Source organism: Dasypus novemcinctus, chromosome 30 (assembly GCF_030445035.2).
Source record: "Dasypus novemcinctus isolate mDasNov1 chromosome 30, mDasNov1.1.hap2, whole genome shotgun sequence".
Lineage (NCBI taxonomy): Eukaryota > Metazoa > Chordata > Mammalia > Cingulata > Dasypodidae > Dasypus > Dasypus novemcinctus.
Window position 1 is genome coordinate 43,250,085 of NC_080702.1, and position 22,261 is coordinate 43,272,345.

The window sequence follows — 22,261 nt, forward strand, 5'->3', positions numbered from 1 at the left end:
AATAGCAGGTCCATTTCTCTCACTTTTGAGAAAAGGTCTTCCAAATATCCAAGTTGAAATAACTGAGGTTTGTCTGTCTAAAAATGAAAAAAGGGACTAGTTCAGCTTGTAACTCAATTACTCAGGCGTTTTTTGGTGTTATTTTTAAATATATTTTTTATTTATTTTTAAAAGGTCCATAGATTACATAAAATGTTACATTAAAATATATATAGGGGACTCCCATAAGCCCTACTCCCCACACCTCCCACTTTTCCCACATTAACAAATTCTTTCATTAGTGTGTTGCATTCATTGCAACTGATTAATACACTTTGGAGCACTGCTGCACCACATGGATTATAGCTTACATTGTAGTTTACACTCTCCCCCAGTCCATTCAGTGGGTTATGGCAGGATATAAATTTAAAAAGACAATTTAAAAATAATGATTAAAAAAGAGCTGGATTCAAATTCAGTCTCTGCACTTACTTGCTGTGGGACCCTAAAAAAAAAACTGTGCAGAAGAGAGTGTAAACTACAGCATAAACTGTAATCATCACTTAGTGGCAATGCTCCAAGATGTGTTCATCAATCGTAACAAATGTACCACACAAATGAGGGATGTTGTTTATGTGGGAAAGTGTGGGAGGGGGAGGGAAGGGGGCGTATAGAATCCCCTATATTTTTTTTACATAACATTTATGTAATCTAAAGTTTCTTTAAAATAAATGAATTTTTAAAAAGAGGGGAGAAGGTCACATGAAGGCAGAGCAGACAGACATTAGAGTGATGTATCTACAAACCGAGAACTATCAAGGATTGCCAGAAAAACACCAGAAGCTAGAAAAAGAGGCCAGGAAAGATGCACCCCTACAGATTTCAGATGGAGGTTTCAGAATGGAGACTTTTTAGTATCTGGAACTGTGAGGTGGTAAATTTGTGTTTTTGTATTTTTTTTTAATTGTCTTTTTTTTTTAAGATACATGGATCACAAAAAAAAAATGTTACATTAAAAAGTATAAGAGGTTCCCATCTACCCCACACCCCACACCATCCCTTCTCCTCCCACATCGATAGCCTCTTTCATCATTGTGGCACATTCATTGCATTCGGTGAAAATATTTCGGAGCACTGCTGCACGGCGTGGATTTTGTGTTGTTTTAATCCACCCAGTTTGTGGTACTTTGTTTCAGCAACCCTAGGAAAGTAAGTCGAGGAGGAAGCCAGGAAGGATTAGCAAATGCAAAGGATGAGCCTGGGGCGTTTACGCACAGCAGGGAGGCAGGCGTCATCTCCGCCTGCGCGTTCCACAGGCCGCTCAAATTTAACCCGTCCGCAAGTAGGAATCCCGGGGAAAACAACCCCGAGAACCTGGTCTGACCCAGGCAGAGCCTGCCCTTGTGGGGTCCAGGCGGGTTGAGTATTTCCCACGTCCCCAGCCCCCTGTATTTACGCAGCACCCACTCCACGCCGCACACTGCCTGGGAACTCTGCAGACAGGTGAGTTGCTGCCGAGCAAGGGCTGAGGCTGCAGATCCTGGAGTTGGGCTGCCCTCTTCACTTAATAGTTCTATAAACTTAGGGCAGGTTGCTTGTCTTTTCCAAGCCTCGCATTACCTATCTGTAAAATGGGAGTAACAGGAAATACTTAACTGCAGTGGGTTAGCGTGAAGGTTAAAGGAGGCATATCTGAAAGACACAAAGTTAGCAGCTCACTTTTTATTTTAGCGAATTTTTTATTGTTTTTTTTTTAAAGATACATAGATCACATAAAATGTTACATTAAAAAGATATAAGAGGTTCCCATATACTCCCACCCCACCACCACCACTCCCACTCCTCCCATATCAACAACCTCTTTCATCAGGGCGGCACATTCATCACGTTTGAAAAATACATTTTGGAGCACTGCTGCACCACAGGGATAATGGTTTACATTGTAGTTCACCCTCTCCCCCAGCATTCCGTGGGTTATGGCAGGATTTATAATGTGTCCTGCATCTGTCCCTGCAATATCTTTCAGGACAACCCCAAGTCCCGAAAATGCCCCCATATCACTTCTCTTCTTCCCGCTTCCTGCCCTCAGTAACTCCCGTGGCCACTGACCACTGTCTCCATATCAAGGACACAATTTCTTCCATTGCTAGAGCCACAATAGTTCTGTAGTAGAATACCAGCAAGTCTACTCGAATCCCTATTTTATTCCTCCATCCTGTGGATCCTGGGATGGTGATGTCCACTCCACCTCTAAACTGAGAGGGGGCTTAGATCCCACATGGCTGATGGATGCGATTCTCCTGCTTGCGGTTGTAGGCACTCTTGGGTCCCTGGTGTGGTGGTTGACCATCCTCACCTCCCTGTTAGCTGAGCTGGGTGAGTCCAATAAACCGGAGGGTAGGTGTTAGCAGCTAATTTAACGGAAAAGTTTTGGTAATAGACAGTGGTGATGATAGCACAACATTGTAAATGCAATCAATGCCACTGAACAAGTGGTTAAAATAGGAAATTTTCTATTTTATATATATATATGTTACCAGAATAAAACTTTTAAAAAAGAACATAGAACAGTACAACATAAAGAACAAACTCTAAAGTAAACTATGGAATATAGTTAATAAGGTAATTGTAATAATATTGGTTCATCAATTGTAGAATTAATAGAGAAAAGTGTGTGTATGACACACGGTGTATGGGAATTCTGTGCTTTCTGCATGATTTTTTGGTAAACCTACAACTGCTTTAATAACTTTTTTAAAAGCAAAAATAACAAAGTTGGCTGTTATGATTCTCCAGGGCCGGACAACAGTGAGGCTAGTGCCTCACTCAAAATGTTTTAGGGGACAGTCCTGATACTTGCTACAATGTAGATGAACCTTGAAAAAGTAATGCGCAGTGAAAGAATCCAGACATAAAAGGCCATATATTGAATGATTCCATTTATACGAAATATCCAAAATAGGCATATCCATAGAGACAGAAAACAGATTACTGATTGGCAGGGGCTGGGGGGAGGGAAATGGGGAGATGACTGCTAATGAGCGTGGGTTTCATTTTGGAGTGATGAAATGTTTTGAAATTAGATAGATAGTTGCACAACCATGTGAATATACTAAATGCCACTGAATTGTACATTTTGAAATGGTTCAATTTATGTAATGTGAATTTCACCTCCATTTTTAAAAAGTAAGGGGGTACCAAGGAGCTCAGTAATTAAATATTTCAATGCATTATTTTTAAAAATCAAAATTAATGCAAAAAAACACAGTGCATAAAATCTCAACATCGTAAATAAATGAATCAGGCTCCAAAATAGCTTGGGACAACACTATTACTGCTTCTCTCCTTACTTAAAATGTCTATATTTTGTTCATCATGGATTTTTTTTAATGTTTTTAGTTTTTTTCTTTTTAAAGATACTTAGATTACATAGATGTTACATTTAAAAAGTATCATCTTTTTAATGTAACATTTTGTGTGCCTTGTATATCTTTTTTTTAAAAAAACATAATAGAAGTGGCTGAGGGCAGGGAGAGGAAAGAAGAGGTGTGATACGGGGGCATTTTCAGGACTTGGACTTGTCCTGAAAGATATTGCAGGGACAGATGCAGGACATTATATATTCTGCCATAACCCACTGAATGGAATGGGGGAGAGTGTAAACTACAATGTAGACTATAATCCATGCTGTGCAGCAGTGCTCCAAAATGTATTCATCAAATGCAATGAATGTGCCACACTGATGAAAGAGGTTGTTGATGTGGGAGGAGTGGGGGTATATGGGACCCTCATATTTATTAATGAAACATTTTGTGTGATCTATGTATCTTTTCTTTAAAAAAGATTTAAAAAGATAATAAAAAATGTGTCATCATGGAATTTTGCATTGATTTGGGTTGTGTTTTTTTTTATTATTGGTCTCACGAGTGTTTATCTTGGTTACAGATTGTTGGCACTCCCTTTCATTTGTGCCTCACTTGACTCACCCTTAGCCTAACCTTGAGTCTCTCAAAAAGTAAAAGCTTCTAGCTCCTTTTCACATGTGGGGAAAGAGCTCAAAGAGATTCAGCCACAGGATACGTTATTAACAAGTGGTGGGCCAGGATTTGAGCCCACATCGGCCTGGCTCAAACTTCCTTCCAACCCAGGTCCACTCTGACCGGTGGCTCCCTCTCTGGCCCTAGCGTTTGGAGCACAGGCCAGCCCAACTTCCCTAGGCTATCCCAGAAGACTGTCCTGGCTGTGGGATGGGGCCGCAGCCAAGCCAAGAGTAGTCTGAAAAGGAGGAAACCAGGCTAATTCCTCTGTGGGAAGCGCTCCGTATTAATTAGGGCAGAACTGGCCTGCGGCATCCCCGCAGCCCCCAGTGTCATTACGGAAGAGGGGGCCTCATTATCCGCTGGCAGCTTCCCCGTTGTTCCCGAGTTCCAGGAGAGCAGAGAGGGGGGCGGCGGGCCGTCCCACTCATTCCTCGGGTGGCCCCACATGCAAGTACAATGTCCAAAACGACAAGAAAATAAAAGGGGGAAGTCAGAGAAGAGGGGGTAAGTGCCCCACACACCAAAATAAAATCAATTTCTAGTTCTATTTCTATGAAATATGCAGAAAAGGCAAACCCATAAAGATGGAAATCAGATTCATGGTTGTCAGGGGTTACCGGTGGGGTAGGGGATGACCGACTGCTTAATGGGTAGGGGGTTTCCTTTTGAGGTGATGAGAAAATTCTGGAGCCAGGCCATGGTGATGCTTGCACAACATTTTAAAATAGCTTTTGGGAAACTGTATCACTGATGTGGAGATAGTGTCCGTGGTAGTTGCTGAGGGCAGGGAGAGGGAAGAAGAGATGAGATGAGGGGGCATTTTTGCGACTTGGAGTTGTCCTAAATGATATTGCAGGGAGAGATGCTGGACATTATTTATCCTGCCATAACACACTGAATGGGTTGGGGGAGAGTGTAAACTACAGTGTAAACCACTATCCACGTGGTGCAGCAGTGCTCCAAAATGTATTCACCAAATGCAATGAATGTGCCACAATGATGAAAGAGGTTGTTAATGTGGGAGGAGTGGGGTGGGATGTGGGGTATGTGGGAACCTCATGTTTTTTTTAATTTATTAAAATATATCACTCATACATAAACATACATAAACAATAATTGAATAATAGTTGTGAACTTACAAAACAAATATATATAACATCAAGCAAACATAGATAACATCTCACCCTACCACCCATAACCTGCATTGTTTTTAAACATTTTTAGCTAATAATTAAAGAGCACTGTCAAAATATTACTACTGAACAAAGTACTTTTCCCCTAACCAACCCTATTATTATCTTTATATCATTTATATATAAACATACATAAACAATTAAGTGTATAGTAAAATTTGTGAACTTACAAAGCAAACATGCATAACATCATACAGGGGTCCCATACATCAACCCTCCACCAACACCTTGCATGAAACAGGAAGCTATGGCCCAGTTAAAGGAACAAGGTAAGCCTCCAAATGGCATAAAGGAGTTGGGACAACTAATTACAGATGTTCAAACAAATCTCCTTAATAAATTCAATATGATGGCTAAAGAGATTACAGATAGTAAGAAGACATTGGATGAGCACAAAGAAGAATTTGAAAGCATACATAGAAAAATAGCAGATCTTATGGGAATGAAAGGTGCAATCAATGAAATTTAAAAAACATTGGAATCATATAATAGCAGATTTGAGGAGGCAGAAGAAAGGATTGGTGAGGTTGAAGAAATGGCCTCTAAAAGTGAACATGCAAAAGAACAGATGAAGAAAAGAATGCAAAAAATTGAACAAGGTCTCAGGGAACTAAATGACAGCAAAAGGCATGCAAACATACATGTCACGGGTGTCCCAGAAGGAGAAGAGTAGGGAAAAGGGGCAGAAGGAATATTTGAAGAAATAATGGTAGAAAATTTCCCAACCCTATCGAAGGACATAGATATCCATGTCCAAGAAGCACAACGTACTCCCATCCGAAAAAATCCAAATAGACCAACTCCAAGACACGTACTCATCAGAATGTCAAAGACCAAAGACAAAGAGAGAATTCTGAGAGCAGCAAGAGAAAAGCAATGCATAACATTTTAGGGGTATCCAATAAGATTAAGTGCTGATTTCTCACCGGAAATCATGAAGGCAAGAAGACAGTGGTCTTATATATTTTTTAATGTATGTATCTTTAAAAAAAAAAAAAAAAAGACAATTTTTTTAATTTTTTAAACTAAATTTAAAAATTAAAAACCAAGAAACAGAATAAATAGATAGATAGATAGATAGATAGATAGATAGATAGATAGATAGATAGATAGATAGATAGATAGATAGATAAAGTATCTTTTGGGTTTGCAAGCCTGAATACATTCATGTGTGGAGCCCAAGGTTGGATAATAATATGAAATCATAGGGATCACGTTAGATTGTAATGCCTGGATATGTTCTTTAGTTGGAGAAAAGGAAACGTACTTTTCCTTCTACTCCAAAATACAGATTGTACAATTATATGATTTTTTTTAAACGTATATTTTCTAAACTAAAAAAAAAAAATCATTAAGATGCTAAAAAATTTTTTGTTCCTTATGGCTCATGATATTTTACTCAACACTTACTAATATCTGATTTTTGTCCAGCATTTTACTGTGGAGGAACTGTGGCCCTGCCCCCTCAAAGTTCTGTCTCAATGAGAAATCTTTTTGGGGGGCTCAATTCAACCCACCCTTGCCTGCCGGCTTCTGGATGGGGTCAGTCAAAGAGAGACCCTTGCAGGTGGTCAGAGAAAAGGAGAATGAAGACGTTTCCCTCAGAACTCTCTGCATGTTGATTGTGCCCATAGAATGAAGGCCACAGCTCCTGGCTGAGAGCTATCTCCAGGTCCTGAAAGGAACAGCTGCCTCCCCTCTTCCTTTCTGCCCAGGATGGTGTGGTAGTTTGAGGCTTTTATATATATATTCTTTTCTTTATTTTTAAAGATACTTAGATTACATAAATAGTACATAAAAAATACAGGGCATTCCCACTCCCTATCCTTCAACATTTTCCCACATTAACAACATCCTTCAGTACTGTGGTAGATTTGTTACAATTGGTGAACACATATTGGCGCATCTCCACTAAGTGTGGATTATAGTTTACATCATGGTTTAAACGCTCTGCCATGCAATTTTGTAAGTTAGGACAAGATATATAATGGCCTGTATCTGTCATTGCAATGTCATTCAGGATAACTCCCAAGTCCTGAAAATGCCCCCATATTTCACCTGTTTTTCCCCCTCCCTCCCCTCAGAACTTCCAGTGGCCACTGCCTCCACATCAATGATAAAAGTTCTTCCATTGCTAGAATTACAATAAGGCTATAGTAGAATAATAGTAAGTCTACTCTAATCCTTCATTCATTCCCCATTCTGAGGGATGGTGATGTCCCCTCCACCTCTAATTAAAAAGGGGCTTAGATCCCATGGGGCAAATGGATGGGACTATCCTGCTTGCAGTTATAGACTCTCTCTGTTCTTCGGGATGGTCATTGTCCATCGTGGACCTCAGAAAAGCATGGCCTTAGGGCTAATCCATTCCTGTGGGTGTGAGCCTAGTATAGGTGGGACCTTCTTTGGATTAGGTTCCTTCAGTACAGTGTGATCCAGGGTTGGTCTTAATCCTTTTACTAGAGTCTTGTATACATGGCATGAATACAGAGAGAGAGACATGGAGAGAAAGCCACAGGAAGAGAAGGCCAGAGTGAACCGGAGGCTGAAAGCACCAAAACCCGGAAGACAAGGGAAAGAGCAGATGCTCCCACATGCCTTGACATGTGAGAGAAGAGTCCAGGATCCCCAGCAGGCAGTTTTCAGGGAGATGCCTTGATTTGGACATTTTTCTCAGCCTCAAAATTGTAAGCTTGTACCCTAATAAACCCCACGGTAAAAGTCAATCCATTTCTCATATACTGTATTTTGGCAGGCAAGCAAATTAAAACAAGTGGTAACAGCTCCCACTGCTGCTAACCCTGGGGTGCTGCACTATCCCACATGGCTTCCTTATCCCCTGCACATCTTTATTAAGCTCTCTTCCAATTATCCAGATTGGATTTTTTTTCTTGTATTTTTTTGAAGATACATAGGTCACAAAACAATGTTACATTAAAAAATATAAGAGGTTCCTGTATACCCCATACCCCACCCCACACACACACACACTCTTCCCACATCAACAACCTCTTTCATCATTGTGGCACATTCATTGTATTTGGTGAATACATTTTGGAGCACTGCTATGCGGTCACCCCTCGGGCTGAAGTGTGGTTTGCTGGCCTGGCGGGGGAGCAGCCGCGGCAGGCCAAGCCGCTGCCCCCATAATAGGGTGGCTGGTCGGACTCACCGCCACCCCTGAAGGAAGCTCGGCATGGGCGCAGAGTGCCCTCGGGTCTCCCCTTCTCGGCAGCCATGCTTCCGTGGCTGCCCCTCCTCCCGGATGGCGCCACACGATGCCTTGTGGGGCGGCACCCTTCTTCTTCTTTCTCCCTGCGCAGGCGCAGGGCGGAAAATTCCAGTCTGCCCTTTTCCCCTCCCCCGACAGCAGCAACAGCCAGGCGTGGGCAGGAAACTCAAGTCTGCCCTCCACCCCAGCAACAGTAGCCACCAATCCCTAAACCCTGCCCCTTCCCCCAGCAACAGCAACAGCCAATCCCTAATCACCACCCCTCCCCCATCCGGTACCGCCCACTGACCTTTCACCGGCAACCAATCAGAACAGGGCGTGGCTTCGACCAATCAGCCTTCCCCAGCCCCTATAAAACTGTTGCCTCTCCCTCAGTAAAGTGGACTTGCATGTTTACCTTGTCTCCATGGTAGTTCTTCTGCCGTGCACCCTCCAGTCCTGAGAGCCCCCGACAAGGGCCTGGCCTCCCTTGTCCCCAGTTCGTCGCCTGCTTCTCCGGGCGACCCCTTCGTCGCCTGCTTCGCCGGGCGACCCCTTCGTCGCCGGCTTCGCCGGGCGACCCCGTCAGCCGAACCACGCAACCCCTGTGAGACCGATCCCTCGTCTGCTGCCAGACCGACCCCTCGTCCCAAGTGGGACCGACCCCTCGTCCCAAGCGGGACCGACCCCTCGTCCAGAGCTGGACCAACCCCTCGTCCGCAGCCAGACCCCACCTCTACCGACCGAGCAAGCCGCCGCAGTGCTACACAGCATGGATAATAGTTTACATTGTAGTTTACACTCTCCCCCAGTACATTCAGTGGATTATGGCAGGATATATCATGTCCAGCATTTCTAATCTTTAAACCTATCATTACTATTTCATTTTCCTACTGATTGAATTTGGCAATATATCAGGCTTCATTTTGAAGAAGTTTTGGATCACAGAGGGGTTCAACTATGGCAGGGGAGGAACACTGGAGTGGGGTGTTATTAATGGGGGACACATGGGTGGGAGGGATTTCTCTAGGGCATGTATATAGTGTAATAAAAATGGTTGGATATTCGTTGGGTATTTTCATAGTAGTTACGGTTAAAAATCACAACCGGGGGAGTGCTGAGTTCCCAGCCAGGGGAGTTCTGTCACATTCCCTGGAACAGCAACAATGGAACAGCAACTATCACCCAAGTGCAAGGGCAAAGACCAGTGAAGAAGGATGGTCCAACAATGAGCCCTTAATACTGATGACCATGCTTATGAACCTGTGTGCCTGAAATTTCGACTAGGCCTAGAGTTGCAGGGTCCCTAAGAGTTACCTCTTGAGAGCCTCCATGTTGCTCAAATGTGGCTAAGCCAAACTCAGCATGTAAATGCATTACCTTCAGCCCAGCATGGGACATGACTCCTGGGGATGAGCCTCCCTGGTGCCAAGACATTACTACCAATCACTAACTAGTGATGCAACTAGAAAAAGACCTTGACTAAAAAGGGTAAATGGTAAAAAAAAAAGTAAACAATGGGTTTATATGGCTAAGAGATTTCAAAAAAGAGCCAAATTGGATTTTGTCATCTGTTTCCTACTGGGACATCCCTCTAGGCAAGCATTAGGAAAAGAAACAGAAAAGGAAACAAAAGTAAAGCATGGTCCGGATGTCCTTCAAGGTATTGATGAGAGTCCTAGAAAAGGGGGGAAAGGGGATCCACCTTCTCTACAGCATCATTGGCAGGGGAGTGAGAGGGAGAGAAGGAATATAGGACAGAAAATTCAAGAACTTTTTTTATTATCAAGTTAATGACTGTTCATTGTAGAAAATTTAGGTAATGAACCAAGTGTAGAGAGAAACAAAGAAATCACCCAAATTCTATTTATACTCATGGTGGCAATTGTGGGTAGTTTGCTTTCCAGATGGCAATCTTTTTACTTAGTTCAAAATTAGAATCATGGTATTTGGACAGTTTTTGTCCTATTATTATTATTATTATTATTATTATTATTATTATTATTATTATTTATTGCTCCTTAACCAGTTACCTCCAGCTGACATGATCTTCTGCATTTATTGTAAATGTTCACTGTTGTCTCCCCCACTTAATAGGTGGGTCCATGAGGGAAGGGGCTTTGTTTCCATGTTGTCATCTGCTGGTACCTGGTCAGTCTTCTCGCACATAGCAGGTGCTCAGTAAATATGTCAGCTAACTTGGGACAGATTGAATCATGTCCCTCACAAAGATAACCCACAGTTCCATGGAGTGAATCCATTGGTATATAGGACCTTTGAAGATATTGTTAGTTGAGGTGTCGACTCATTTGTGAGCAAAATCTTCTAAACTCTTTAGATGAGGTCCAGTTGAATCAGGGTGGGCCTTAATCCATACAGCTGAAATCCTTCTAAGCAAAGGAAATTTAGTCACAGTATGTAGAAACCAGAAGTCAGAGGACTCCAAAGAGTGAGGCAGATCACCAAGTGACAGAGGCAGAGAGGCAAGGAATTCCCAAGGATTGCGGCAAACCAGCATCCAAACACCACAGACTCTGGGAGAAGGTATGACCTGTCCAGAATGTGATGTTGTATTTCCAGCGTCCAAAACCATGAGACAATACATTTCTGTTGTCTAAGCCAACGCCATGTGTCGTATTTGTCATAGCAGCCCTACCAAACTGACATAACTCAATCAGTCAGTACATTAGGAAAGAGAATTTCTTTCTTTTTTTTTTCTTTTAAAGATTTTTATTTATTTATTTAATTCCCCCCCTCCCCTGGTTGTCTGTTCTCTGTGTCTATTTGCTGCATCTTGTTTCTTTGTCCGCTTCTGTTGTCGTCAGAGGCACGGGAAGTGTGGGCGGCGCCATTCCTGGGCAGGCTGCACTTTCTTTCGCGCTGGGCGGCTCTCCTCATGGGCACATTCCTTGTGGGGACACCCCTGTGTGGCAGGGCACTCCTTGTGCGCATCAGCACTGTGCATGGGCCAGCTCCACACGGGTCAAGGAGGCCTGGGGTTTGAACCACGGACCTCCCATGTGGTAGACGGATGCCCTAACCACTGGGCCAAGTCCGTTTCCCAGAAAAGAGATTTTCTGTTGCACTCCCAAGTCACTCACCATTCCTCAATCTGCTTGTGCCCCCAAGAGGTCAGTCTTTATGGGCCACATCATTAGGTCCCCTGCCCCCAGAGGTATCTGGATGGCTTTGGCCAATGGGAAACCCAAGCAGGAACTGGAAAGACAGGGGAGCGTTATGGTGTGTAGCAGTTTGGGGTTGTTTCTGAATTCCAAAAGAGATATTCGATTGTTTGTAGACTGGTCTGTTCTTCTGGGCATAATAGATTGATCTAGACTCAGAGGTTCCACTTTTACTTTATTAAATTAAGATTAGGGCTTTTATTTGACCACGTCATTAGGGGAACTTGGTTTGAGTCCCCGCCTACAGCTAGCTTACAGCTGTGGGCTATATGAACAGATGCTCAATCAAAGAGAGGGAAGTAAACACACAGAGAAGGAGAATACAGAGAGTTGAGATTTTGACACTGGAGCCCCGGGGAGAGAGTCAAGCCATTTACCTGATAGTTCAGAGCTGGCCTCTTGGAGAGAGCAGAGCAGTTGAGCCCAGAAGGAGATGAGCCCCAGGAAGAGAGATGAGCTTTATGCCAGCCTAAAGTTGAGATCAGAAGAAGCTGGGATCATGGATCTTTTAGAAGGAGGAAGGCTGAACCCTCACAGCCATTGCCCACTATCTTGCTTCAACATGTGGCAACAGAGTTTGGGTGAGGAAGTACCTCTTATGGTACCTTGAGTTGGACTCTTGAGGGCCTGGTAACTGTAAGCTTCTATCCCAAATAAATGCCCTTTATAAAAGCCAGCAGATTTCTGGTATTTTGCATCAGCACCCCTTTGGCTGACTAACACAAGGTGGGAAACTAGGAAATTAGAAGGAAAGGATATTCATTTCTTAAGACTGCGTAACAACAAAGTACCACAAACTGGGTGTCTTCAAACAACAGAAGTATATTGTCTCACAATTCTGGAGGCAAGAAGTCCTAAATCTGTAGGGCAGAATCCTTCCAGCTTCTAGCGGGTTGCTAGTAATCCTTGGCATTCCTTGGCCCCAACCTCCACCTCCATCTTCCCATGGACTTCTCATCTTTGTCTATCTCCTGTGTGTCTCTTCTAAGGACTCCTGCCATTGGATTTAGGGTCCACCCTAATAAAGGACAGTCTCATCTCAAGATCTTCCACTTAATTATGTCTAGAAAGACCCCTTTTCCATATAAAGTCAAATCCACAGGTGCTGGGTAGGCACATCTTTTTCTTGGGGGGGAGGGCTTCATTCATGGAGGGGAGCAGTCACCCCACTACAAACATAGACTAGGAACCTAATCATTTCTGAGCTATTGTCTGCATCTGTTTTCCTTGGGTTTGTCCCAAGTCTCTACTCAAATCCATGAGAGACCCAGCCAGGGCTTGGGCACACTCCAAGGGATGCACAGGCAAATTTCAGGTCATATGTGAGTTGGAGAATTAAAGGAAACCAATCGAGGAGCAGAAAGGGGATTCCTGAGGGCCAGAGAGTGGCAGATGGTGTGGAGTATGTTTACATTTTTTATTTGCTCTTTCTTGCACACCCACAGACAATCCCAGAGCAGAAGTGGTAGCTACTGCTGGACAAGTTCCTAAAACTGGGAGGGGAAGATTTGTGTCACCAGAAGACTGGATGAACTCCTGTGGCTTTCTCTTCCCCAACCCCACTCCTCTTTTCACGGTTGCACAAAATGCAAGATTCCCAGGCTCAGAGCTGCAAAGAGAGGCCCCAGAGGGCCATAATGTACTGTGGAGATTGTGGAGAGAAGGAAGCTCAAAAGAGAATTTCCATAAAGTGGAGTAAGAAAAGAAGAAGAGTTGGCAAGAATGCAGAGAAATAGGAACCCTCATGTATTGCTGGTGGGAATGTAAAATGGTGTAGTTGCTGTGGGAAACACTCTGGCAATTCCTCAGAAAGTTAAGCATAGAATTACTCTATGATACCGCATTCCCAATAAATGGGAATTTATTGTTCAGTGGGTACAGAGTGTCTGTTTGGGGTGATGGAAATGTTTTGGTAATAAGACGGTGCAGCAGTGCTCCAAAATGCGTTCACCAAATGCAATGAATGTGCCACAATGATGAAAGAGGTTGTCGATGTGGGAGGAGTGGGATGGAGTGTGGGGTATATGGGAACCTCATATTTTTTAATGTAATATTTTTTGTGATCTATGTATCTTTTTTATCATTTTTGGAAAATTTTTTTTTTAGTTTTTGTCTTTATTTGTTTTTTTAATGTTACATTCAAAAAATTTGAGGTCCCCATATACCCTCCACCCCTCTCACCTCACTCCTCCCCCCTTAACAACAACCTCCTCCATCATCAGGAGACATTCATTGCATTTGGTGAATACATCTCTGAGCACTGCTGTACCTCATGGTCAATAGTCCACACCATAGCCCACACTCTCCCACAGTCCACCCAGTGGGCCATGGGAGGACATACAATGTCCGGTAACTGTTCCTGCAGCACCACCCAGGACAAGTCCAAGTCCCGAAAACGCCCCCACATCACATCTCTTCCTCCCACTCCATAACCCCAGCAGCTACCACGGCCAGTTTCTCCACACCAATGCCACATTTTCTTTGATTACTAATCACAATATATGTATCTTTTTTTTTAAAGGCAATTAAATTTAAAAATTTTTTAAAGAAAAAGATGATGGTGATAGATGCACGAAGTTGGGGAATGTAACTAATGCCACTGAATTATACACATGAAAATGGTTAAAATTAGAAACTTCTATGTTGTGTACATGTTACCACCATATTTTTTTCATTTTTAATGTTACATTCAAAAAACCATATTTTATTTTAATTTAAAAAAAGGATATGGGGAGAAGGAGGGCAAGGAAGAGGGGAAGGAGCAGAATAGTCATGTAGACTCCTGCAGGAACCAGCCTGACAATACTGTGTCTTCTCACTGCTGGTCTTGAGAACTTGCTCCACAAGGCTGGGCTATTAGACCCCCTGCTCCTTCCTCTAATCTCCTTAAACACCACCCATGTGCTAATCTCCATCAGTCCTTGGAGATTAGAAATCCAGACAGGAGCATTTAACTGGCTGAGGCTAGACCCTGTGCCTTGATGGTAACTCCCCAAGGTGGATAAGACCTTCCATCAGTCCTGCCTCCCAACTAACTTGGGTTCTCCCATAAACTGGAAGGATGTTTGGATGCTAAACAGTCAGAACAAGAATATCCGTGGCGGAAGTGGCAGCAAATCCTCAGCTGGGCCACACAGAGACTATGTCCTACTGTGGCAGGGCTGCCATATTTAGCCACTTAGGGACCTACTTTGGGCTAGGAACTGGGCTAAAAACTGTGTATTCAGTGGTGACTAAGAAAAACAAGAACCCAGTCAAGGGGCTGACATTGTAGGGAGGGAAGCAAGAGAAATGCAAGCTATAGTGAGTGCTAGGAGGAAAAAGAGGAGTAAAGTACAGCATGGTCATGTGACACTTCAGGCCAGGTGGTCAGAGAAGGTCCCTTTAGGAGACAATATTTGAACACAGACCCAGCGGAGGTGAGGGGGTGAATCATGTGAAAATCCAGAAGGGGTCGGGGGAAAGCACATCCATATGAAATTAAACAAGCTTGGTGAGTCTCAGCACCAGCTTAGCTAAACCTTAATGATGCAAAGGAGGAGTGGCAGGAGATGAGGAAGGAGAAGGGGCAGAGTCAGGCAGTAAGGAACTGGGATTTTGTACATCATGGTAATGAGCTTGCATGTTATTCTAAATTTTAAGCTCATCTCACTGAACCTACCCATTGGTCTAAAAGCCACAGTCTTCCTAAACTAACAGGTAATACCTAAATCCACTAATGTGGTGAACTTTTCCAGGAAGAAGTTCAGAAATGAGAAGTGAATCAAGGATGAAAATTTAATGTATCAGCCAGCTATTGCTGCATAACAAATTACCCCAAAACTTAGTGGCTTCAAACAACACATTTATTATATGGGATCCTATGGGTCAAGAGTCTAGGCCTGGTTTAGCTGGTGGTTCTGGCTGAAGATCTCTCATGAGGGTACACTCAAGGTTTCGACCAGGGCTGCAATCTCATTTCAAGGCTCAACGGGGGAGGAATCCTTTCCTAGGATCACTCACGTGATTGCTGGTAAGATTCAGTTCCTCTCAGGTTGTAGGACTGACGGTCTTGGGTCCTGGCTGAATGTTCCTTGCCATATGGACCTCTCCATAGGGCAGCTCACAGTACAGTATCTGATTTCCCTCCAAGTAAGAAAACAAGAGCAAGCAAAACAAAAACCATCGTCTCTTTGTAACCTAATCTCAGAAGTGACATCCCATCACTTCTGCCGTATTCTGGGGGTTAGAAGAGAGCCACTAGGTCCAGCCCATGCTCAAGGGGAGGAGACTGCACGAGGGTGTGACTACCAGGAGATGGGGACCATCCGACCATCACAGAGGCTGCCTGACATATCTAAGGAGCACTATACTTGAGGCATGATGGCAGGCAACCAGCCAGTGAAGGAGAGAGAGCAGGAGCAAAAGGAAAGGGGAGAAGATGCAACTTCAGGAGGTCAACATTTTCAAACATTACCTGGAGGGCAAGTTGGATGGAGATGGAGAAAAAAATATGGAATTTGCCAATTGCAGGCTGACATTGGTGACCTTTGCCTGAGCTATTTTGGGGAGACCAAGAGGGGCTCCAGCCATACTGACCAGTCCTTCCTACTCGCCAACCAACACGGTCAGCACCTGTGCAGGAGGTGAACAGGAAGAATCTCCTCTCCCAGCCTGGGGCTTCCCACTGTCTCCTGACACCTCCCCTGTAATGCGACCTCATTTCTCAAAGACAAAAGTGATTCTAGGTCATATCCCCCTGGAACAAGACACCAACTGATGTGATTATCTCCAAGAGAAAGGGGGGCACTTACTAAAAGTAGACACCGGTGCCCCAGAAGGGAAGACGCCGGGGGACCTAGAAAGGGGTCTCTGATAATTACCTGCCAAGAGACAAGGCGATTTCAGAACAGAGGGCAATGCCACTTCACACCAAAGGTAAAAAGGAAGGAAAGAAAATGCAAAGACAAGCTGGAAGTTTGGGAAGATTCTCCTGCCTTCCTCATGAATCCTGCAATATCTCTCGAGTTAATCCAAGGGCAGAATTCTACTCCCCACTTTGATATTACTCGCTGTATAGAACAGGTTGTCCCAGCAAAAATGACTGGAAAAAAGAATTTCTGTAAAGCATCTTTCATTATAAAAATCAGAGAGGTAATTTTACAAAGACATGTAATTCCCCATTGGCCTGACTTAGAAATATTTGAGCTTCAGTATGCTGGGAGGAGAGAAATGTATAAAATATGACATTAGATTAGATAGATGATGACGAAGATTGATAGATAGATAGGTAGGTAGATCTATTAGCTAGAGGTATAAAGTATGGTTTAGGTATAGATATAGAGAGAGGTATAATACAGGTATAGGTTGAGAGGGAAGTATAGCTATAGACATAATTATAGGTACAGACACAAATACAGATACAGGTAACAGATGCAGGTGTAGCTAGGTATAGGTAAGATGTAGGTAGGTATACAGAGAGAGAGAGAAATGGCTAGTGTGAAATCAGGAACATATTCAGAATAGATATCTCTGTATCATGAAATTACAGGTGATTCTTATTCTCTTCACTTTGTTTTGTATATTTTGCAAGTTTTACACAATACGTATATATTACTTTCATGCCATAAAACAAGTTTAGTGGTCAGGTTAGTACTTGGGCTGGAAGAGTAGTGAAAATTTTGCCCAGCCCTGAGGCTTATTTTTTAAATGTTTCTGTAGCATTTTTTTTTTAATTCCATCATTTATGTTCAGCCATGCACTGTTGAACCTCTTGGAGAGTGAGAGCTCATTGCCACTCTGCTGTGTTTCCTGCCAGACACCTGTCAACCCTGAATGTGATCAGCAGGATGTGAAACCAGAGCAGAAGATGGTTCACCCATTCCTCAAATGATGTCACAATGTTTCAGGCTAGAGAAAAGTGTCCAAAGGATCATCAAAGTCAGGAGCTGGAGGTGGGTTTTGGAAGTAGATTTGGAGAGTCAAGCTGGCGTTGGAAGATGAAAAAAGAGGAAAAGTGGTCAATAGCCTTGATGGATGTGATGGTTAGGCTAATGTGTCAGCTCGGCCAGGTAATTGTGCCCGGTTGTTTGGTCAAGCAAGCACTGGGTTCATTGTAATACGAGAACATTTAAGGGCTTTAGTCATCAGCGAGTTTACTGCACAGACGACTGATTATATCTGTGATCAACCAGGGAGATTGCTGTCAGCAGTGGGTGATGTTTTCTCTAAACAGTTGAATGCCTAGAGGTGTGATATTGTGGCATTTTCGGAACTTGGAGTTGTCTTCAGTGATATTGCAGGGACAGATGCAGGACATTATATATCCTGCCATAACCTGCTGAATGGACTCGGAGAGTGTAAACTACAACATAAACTATAATCCATGCTATGTAGCAGTGCTCCAAAATGTACACATCAAATGCAATGAATGTACCACACTAATGAAACAAGTTGTCGATGTGGGAGGAGTGGGGGGTGTGGGAAGTGGGGTATATGGGAACCTCTTATATTTTTTAATGTAACATTTTGTGTGATTTATGTATCTTTTAAAAAAAAACAGATAATTTAAAAAAAGGAAAAAAAAGGGGGGGAGGTGTGATTTCAGCATTCAGAGAGAATTTCCCGGGTCATCTTGGGACAGCCAGCATCCCCTGGAAACTGCTCAAGGACCTTCACTGGACTTTCATCAGAGCCCTGGTTTGCAGCCTGCCAGTGGAACTTGGACTTGTACATCCCCAAGATCACATGAGAGACTCCGTAAACTCTCATACTATTTATAGATATCTCCTATTCATTGTTTACCTAGAGAACACTGACTAATACAGTGGAATTCACCAGACACTAATGTTGGAGGCAAAATGCAGTTCCAGCAAAAGAAAGCTTCCTCAAGTGTCTTTTGGGTAGCTTGGAACAAATGTATCTCAGTATGGAAGTGTCCTATATACCCGGAAGCAAGCCATCCCAATGGAATCCTCCCATTGGGACAGTGGAAGCCTTATATGAACAAAGATGAATGGTTTGTGTTCAGAATGGTGAGCCAAATGAACTCTCTCCCTGGTTCTTTGTAAAACTCTCTCAGCACATCTGGTTCTGGAGCAGCTTGTTCATCGGCTCATTCAATTAATAAAAAATAAGAAGTAAGCACTTGCATATAATGTTTATTCGGCACCAGACATGGTTCGAAGCAATTTTCTTACATTCACTCATTTCATCTACATCTATTATTCAAGTTGACAGATAAGGAAACTGAGGCACAGAGAAGTTAAGTAACTGACCCAAGGCCCATGGACATAGACTAGATCATAATCATAATTTGAACCCAGATTTTCTGGATCTGGGGTCTTGGGCTGGACCTTATCATAATTCTATTGAATATTGGTTGAGCCAGACACCTCTAGATTCAGGCTGACCATGTGACTACTGGCTTGCTCACCCCATGTTCCCATGAATCCTTGAAGCAAGTCTCCCCACCATGTCTTCCCGGGTTCCCTAAAGAGCTTTAAGGTGGCCTGGGAGTCTTAGATTTATCCATCTTATTCTGCCCCATTCCTGAGTAGTCCTTTAGTTTTTCAAAGCCAGGGTCATTTATTCCTCTTACCTCTTGTACCTCTCATTTGTCCAACAAGAAAACATTTATTCATTCATTCACTCACACATTCATTTAATAAATATTTATTGAGTGCCCTCTATGGGCCACAATCTCTGCTGGGTGCTGGGAAAAGTGGTATATGAGAGACAAGGTCACTGCACTCGTGAAGTTCACAGTCTGATGGGGAAGACGGACAAAAGAGATAAGTAAAACAGAAATGATTACAGCTCATCCATTCCTCTATGACATGCATACTGAGGACCTATGTACCACGAACTGTGCTAGGCACTGAGGATATAATACCAGCAATTTCCTGCTCTCGAGTTTCTTGCAATAGTGTGGAGGGGAGACAACAAGAAGCAACTAAAAAAAAATGGATGAGGTGGAAGTGGATGTGACTCAAGCAATTGGGCTCCTGTCTACTGTAGGGGAGGTCCAGGGTTCACTTCCTAGGGTCTCCTGATGAAGGCAAGCTGGCGCACACAGACAGTTGGCCCAAACAGACAGTTGGCCTTTCAGGATGCTGGCCCACATTGAGTGCTGACCCATGCAGCATGCTGGCCCACACAGGAGTGCTGACCCACAAGAAGAGCTGGCCCACACAGAGAGCTGGTGCAGCAAGATGACACAACAAAAAGAGACACAGAGGAGAGACAATAAGAGATGCAGCAGACCAGGGAGCTGAGGTGGCATGAGCGATTGAGTGCCTCTCTCCCACTCCAGAAGGTCCCAGGATCACATCCTGGTGCCGTCTAAAGAGGAGACAAGCAGAAACAGAAGAACATACAGCAAATGGACTCAGAAAGCAGACCACAAGTGCAAAAACAAGGGGGGTTGGTAAATAAAATCTTTTTAAAAATGGATGAGATACTTTCAGAAAGTGGTGAGGGTTATGAAGACACTATATAAAGAAAAGGTAACACAGAAAGCACCACCCTTGAGTAGTCAAGGAAATCTAGGAGGTGAAACCTCCCTGGAGGACACCAAAAACCCAAACAGGCAAAAATCATGGAAAAAGGGATCTGATCAAAAGAGTAATGGCAGGTGCAAAGGCCTTGGGGCAGGAACTAGTGTGGCATGTTCAAAGAACACAAAGATGTCCAGAGACACTGAGCATAATGTGTGGGAATGGGGGTAGGGATAGAAAATGAGTTAGTCATAGAAGGAGAAAAATCAGATCATGCAAAACCTTATGAGTAAAGTGTTTAGATTTTCTCATAAGCGCAATGGGATTCACTGAAGGGTTTTAATTAAGGAAGTTAAATGCTCTAGATTAACTTCTAAAACACCCTTCTGGGTGGGGTGTGGAGAATGGATTTGAGGAGGCAAGGTGAAAAGAGGCAGGGAGACCAGATGTCTTGGTTTGTCACGGCTGCTATTATAAACACTACACACTGTTTAGCTTAAACGGTAATTTACTGGGGCTCACCGATTTGGAAACGAAGTCCAGCATCAGGGTTCTGACAGGCCATGCTTTCTCCCAGCCAGAGTCTGTAGCATTCCAGTTCTGGCTCACCACAATCCTTGGGGTTTCTTGGCTAACATCTCTGCCTCCATCACACGGCAACCTCTCCTTCTCTGGCTTCCTCTGATTTCTGGATTTGACTGACTGTCTGTATCTGCATTTGCCTTGCTTAGAAGGTCTCCAGTCATAAGTATTAAAGGTCTCCCAATTCAGCTTGGCCTCATCCAAATAAGATTTTCTGATCATGGACAACGTCCATTCCAAGGAACAGAGAGTGTCTGCAACTGCAAGCAAGATAGTTCCATCCGTCAGCCCCATGGGATCTAAGCCCCCTCTCAGTTAGAAGCAGAGTGGGCATCACCATTCCAAAATCCACAAAATCGGGGAATGAACAATGGACTAAAGTAGACTTATTATTATTCTTCCATAGACTTTTATTCTAGCAAATGGAAGAACTCATCTTTTTTTTTTAAAGATTTATTTATTTATTTAATTCACCCCCCTCCCCTGGTTGTCTGTTCTCTGTGTCTATTTGCTGTGTCTTGTTTCTTTGTCTGCTTCTGTTGTTGTCAGCCCCACGGGAGGTGTGGGCGGCGCCATTCCTGGGCAGGCTGCACTTTCTTTCGTGCTGGGCGGCTCTCCTTACGGGGCGCACTCCTTGCACGTGGGGCTCCCCTACGCGGGGACACCCCTGCGTGGCAGGGCACTCCTTGTGCGCATCAGCACTGCGCATGGGCCAGCTCCACACTGGTCAAGGAGGCCCGGGGTTTGAACCGCGGACCTCCCATGTGGTAGACGGTCGCCCTAACCACTGGGTCAAGTCTGTTTCCCTCTTATCATTGATATAAATATCAATGAGGTTCTGAGGGATAGGAGAGGGAAGAACAGGTGTAACATGGGGGCATTTTCGGGACATTGGAATTGTCCTGCATGACATCGCCATGATGGATACAGCCCAGTGTATATTTTGTCCTAACCTAGAAAATTGCACAGGACAGAGTGCAAACTATAATGTAAACTGTAATCCATAGTTAGCAGCAATGATTCAAATATGTGTTCATCTATCGTAACAAATGTACCACACTAATGAGGGAGGTTGTTGATGTGCGAAAGTGTGGGAGGTGGAGAGAGTGGGTGGATGGGTGGATGGATGGATGGATGGATGGATGGATGGATGGGTAGGTAGATAGAGATGATGATTATGATGATGGATGGATAGATGATTAGATAGATAGATAGATAGATAGATAGATAGATAGATAGATAGATAGATAGATAGAGATAGATAGATAGATGTGGGTGGGTGGATGGATGAATGAATGGATGACAGGTAGGCAAAGATAGATAGATAGGTGGATAGATAGATAAATATAGATGAGGAGGTTGATAAATGAATTATTGGATGGATAGATAAAGAGGGAGAATGATAGCATAAATGCAGCAAAAAGTTAAAAATGGTGGATCTGCTAGTATCTGGGGAAGGATGTGTGCTGCAGTTCTCTGTTATTATTTTTATTATTTTTTATTACCGTTCTGTTATTTTTGCAACTGTCCTGTAAGTCTAAAAGTTTAAAATAAAAATAAGCAGCAGAAACAGTCACCGTTAGATGAAGTTGGCTCT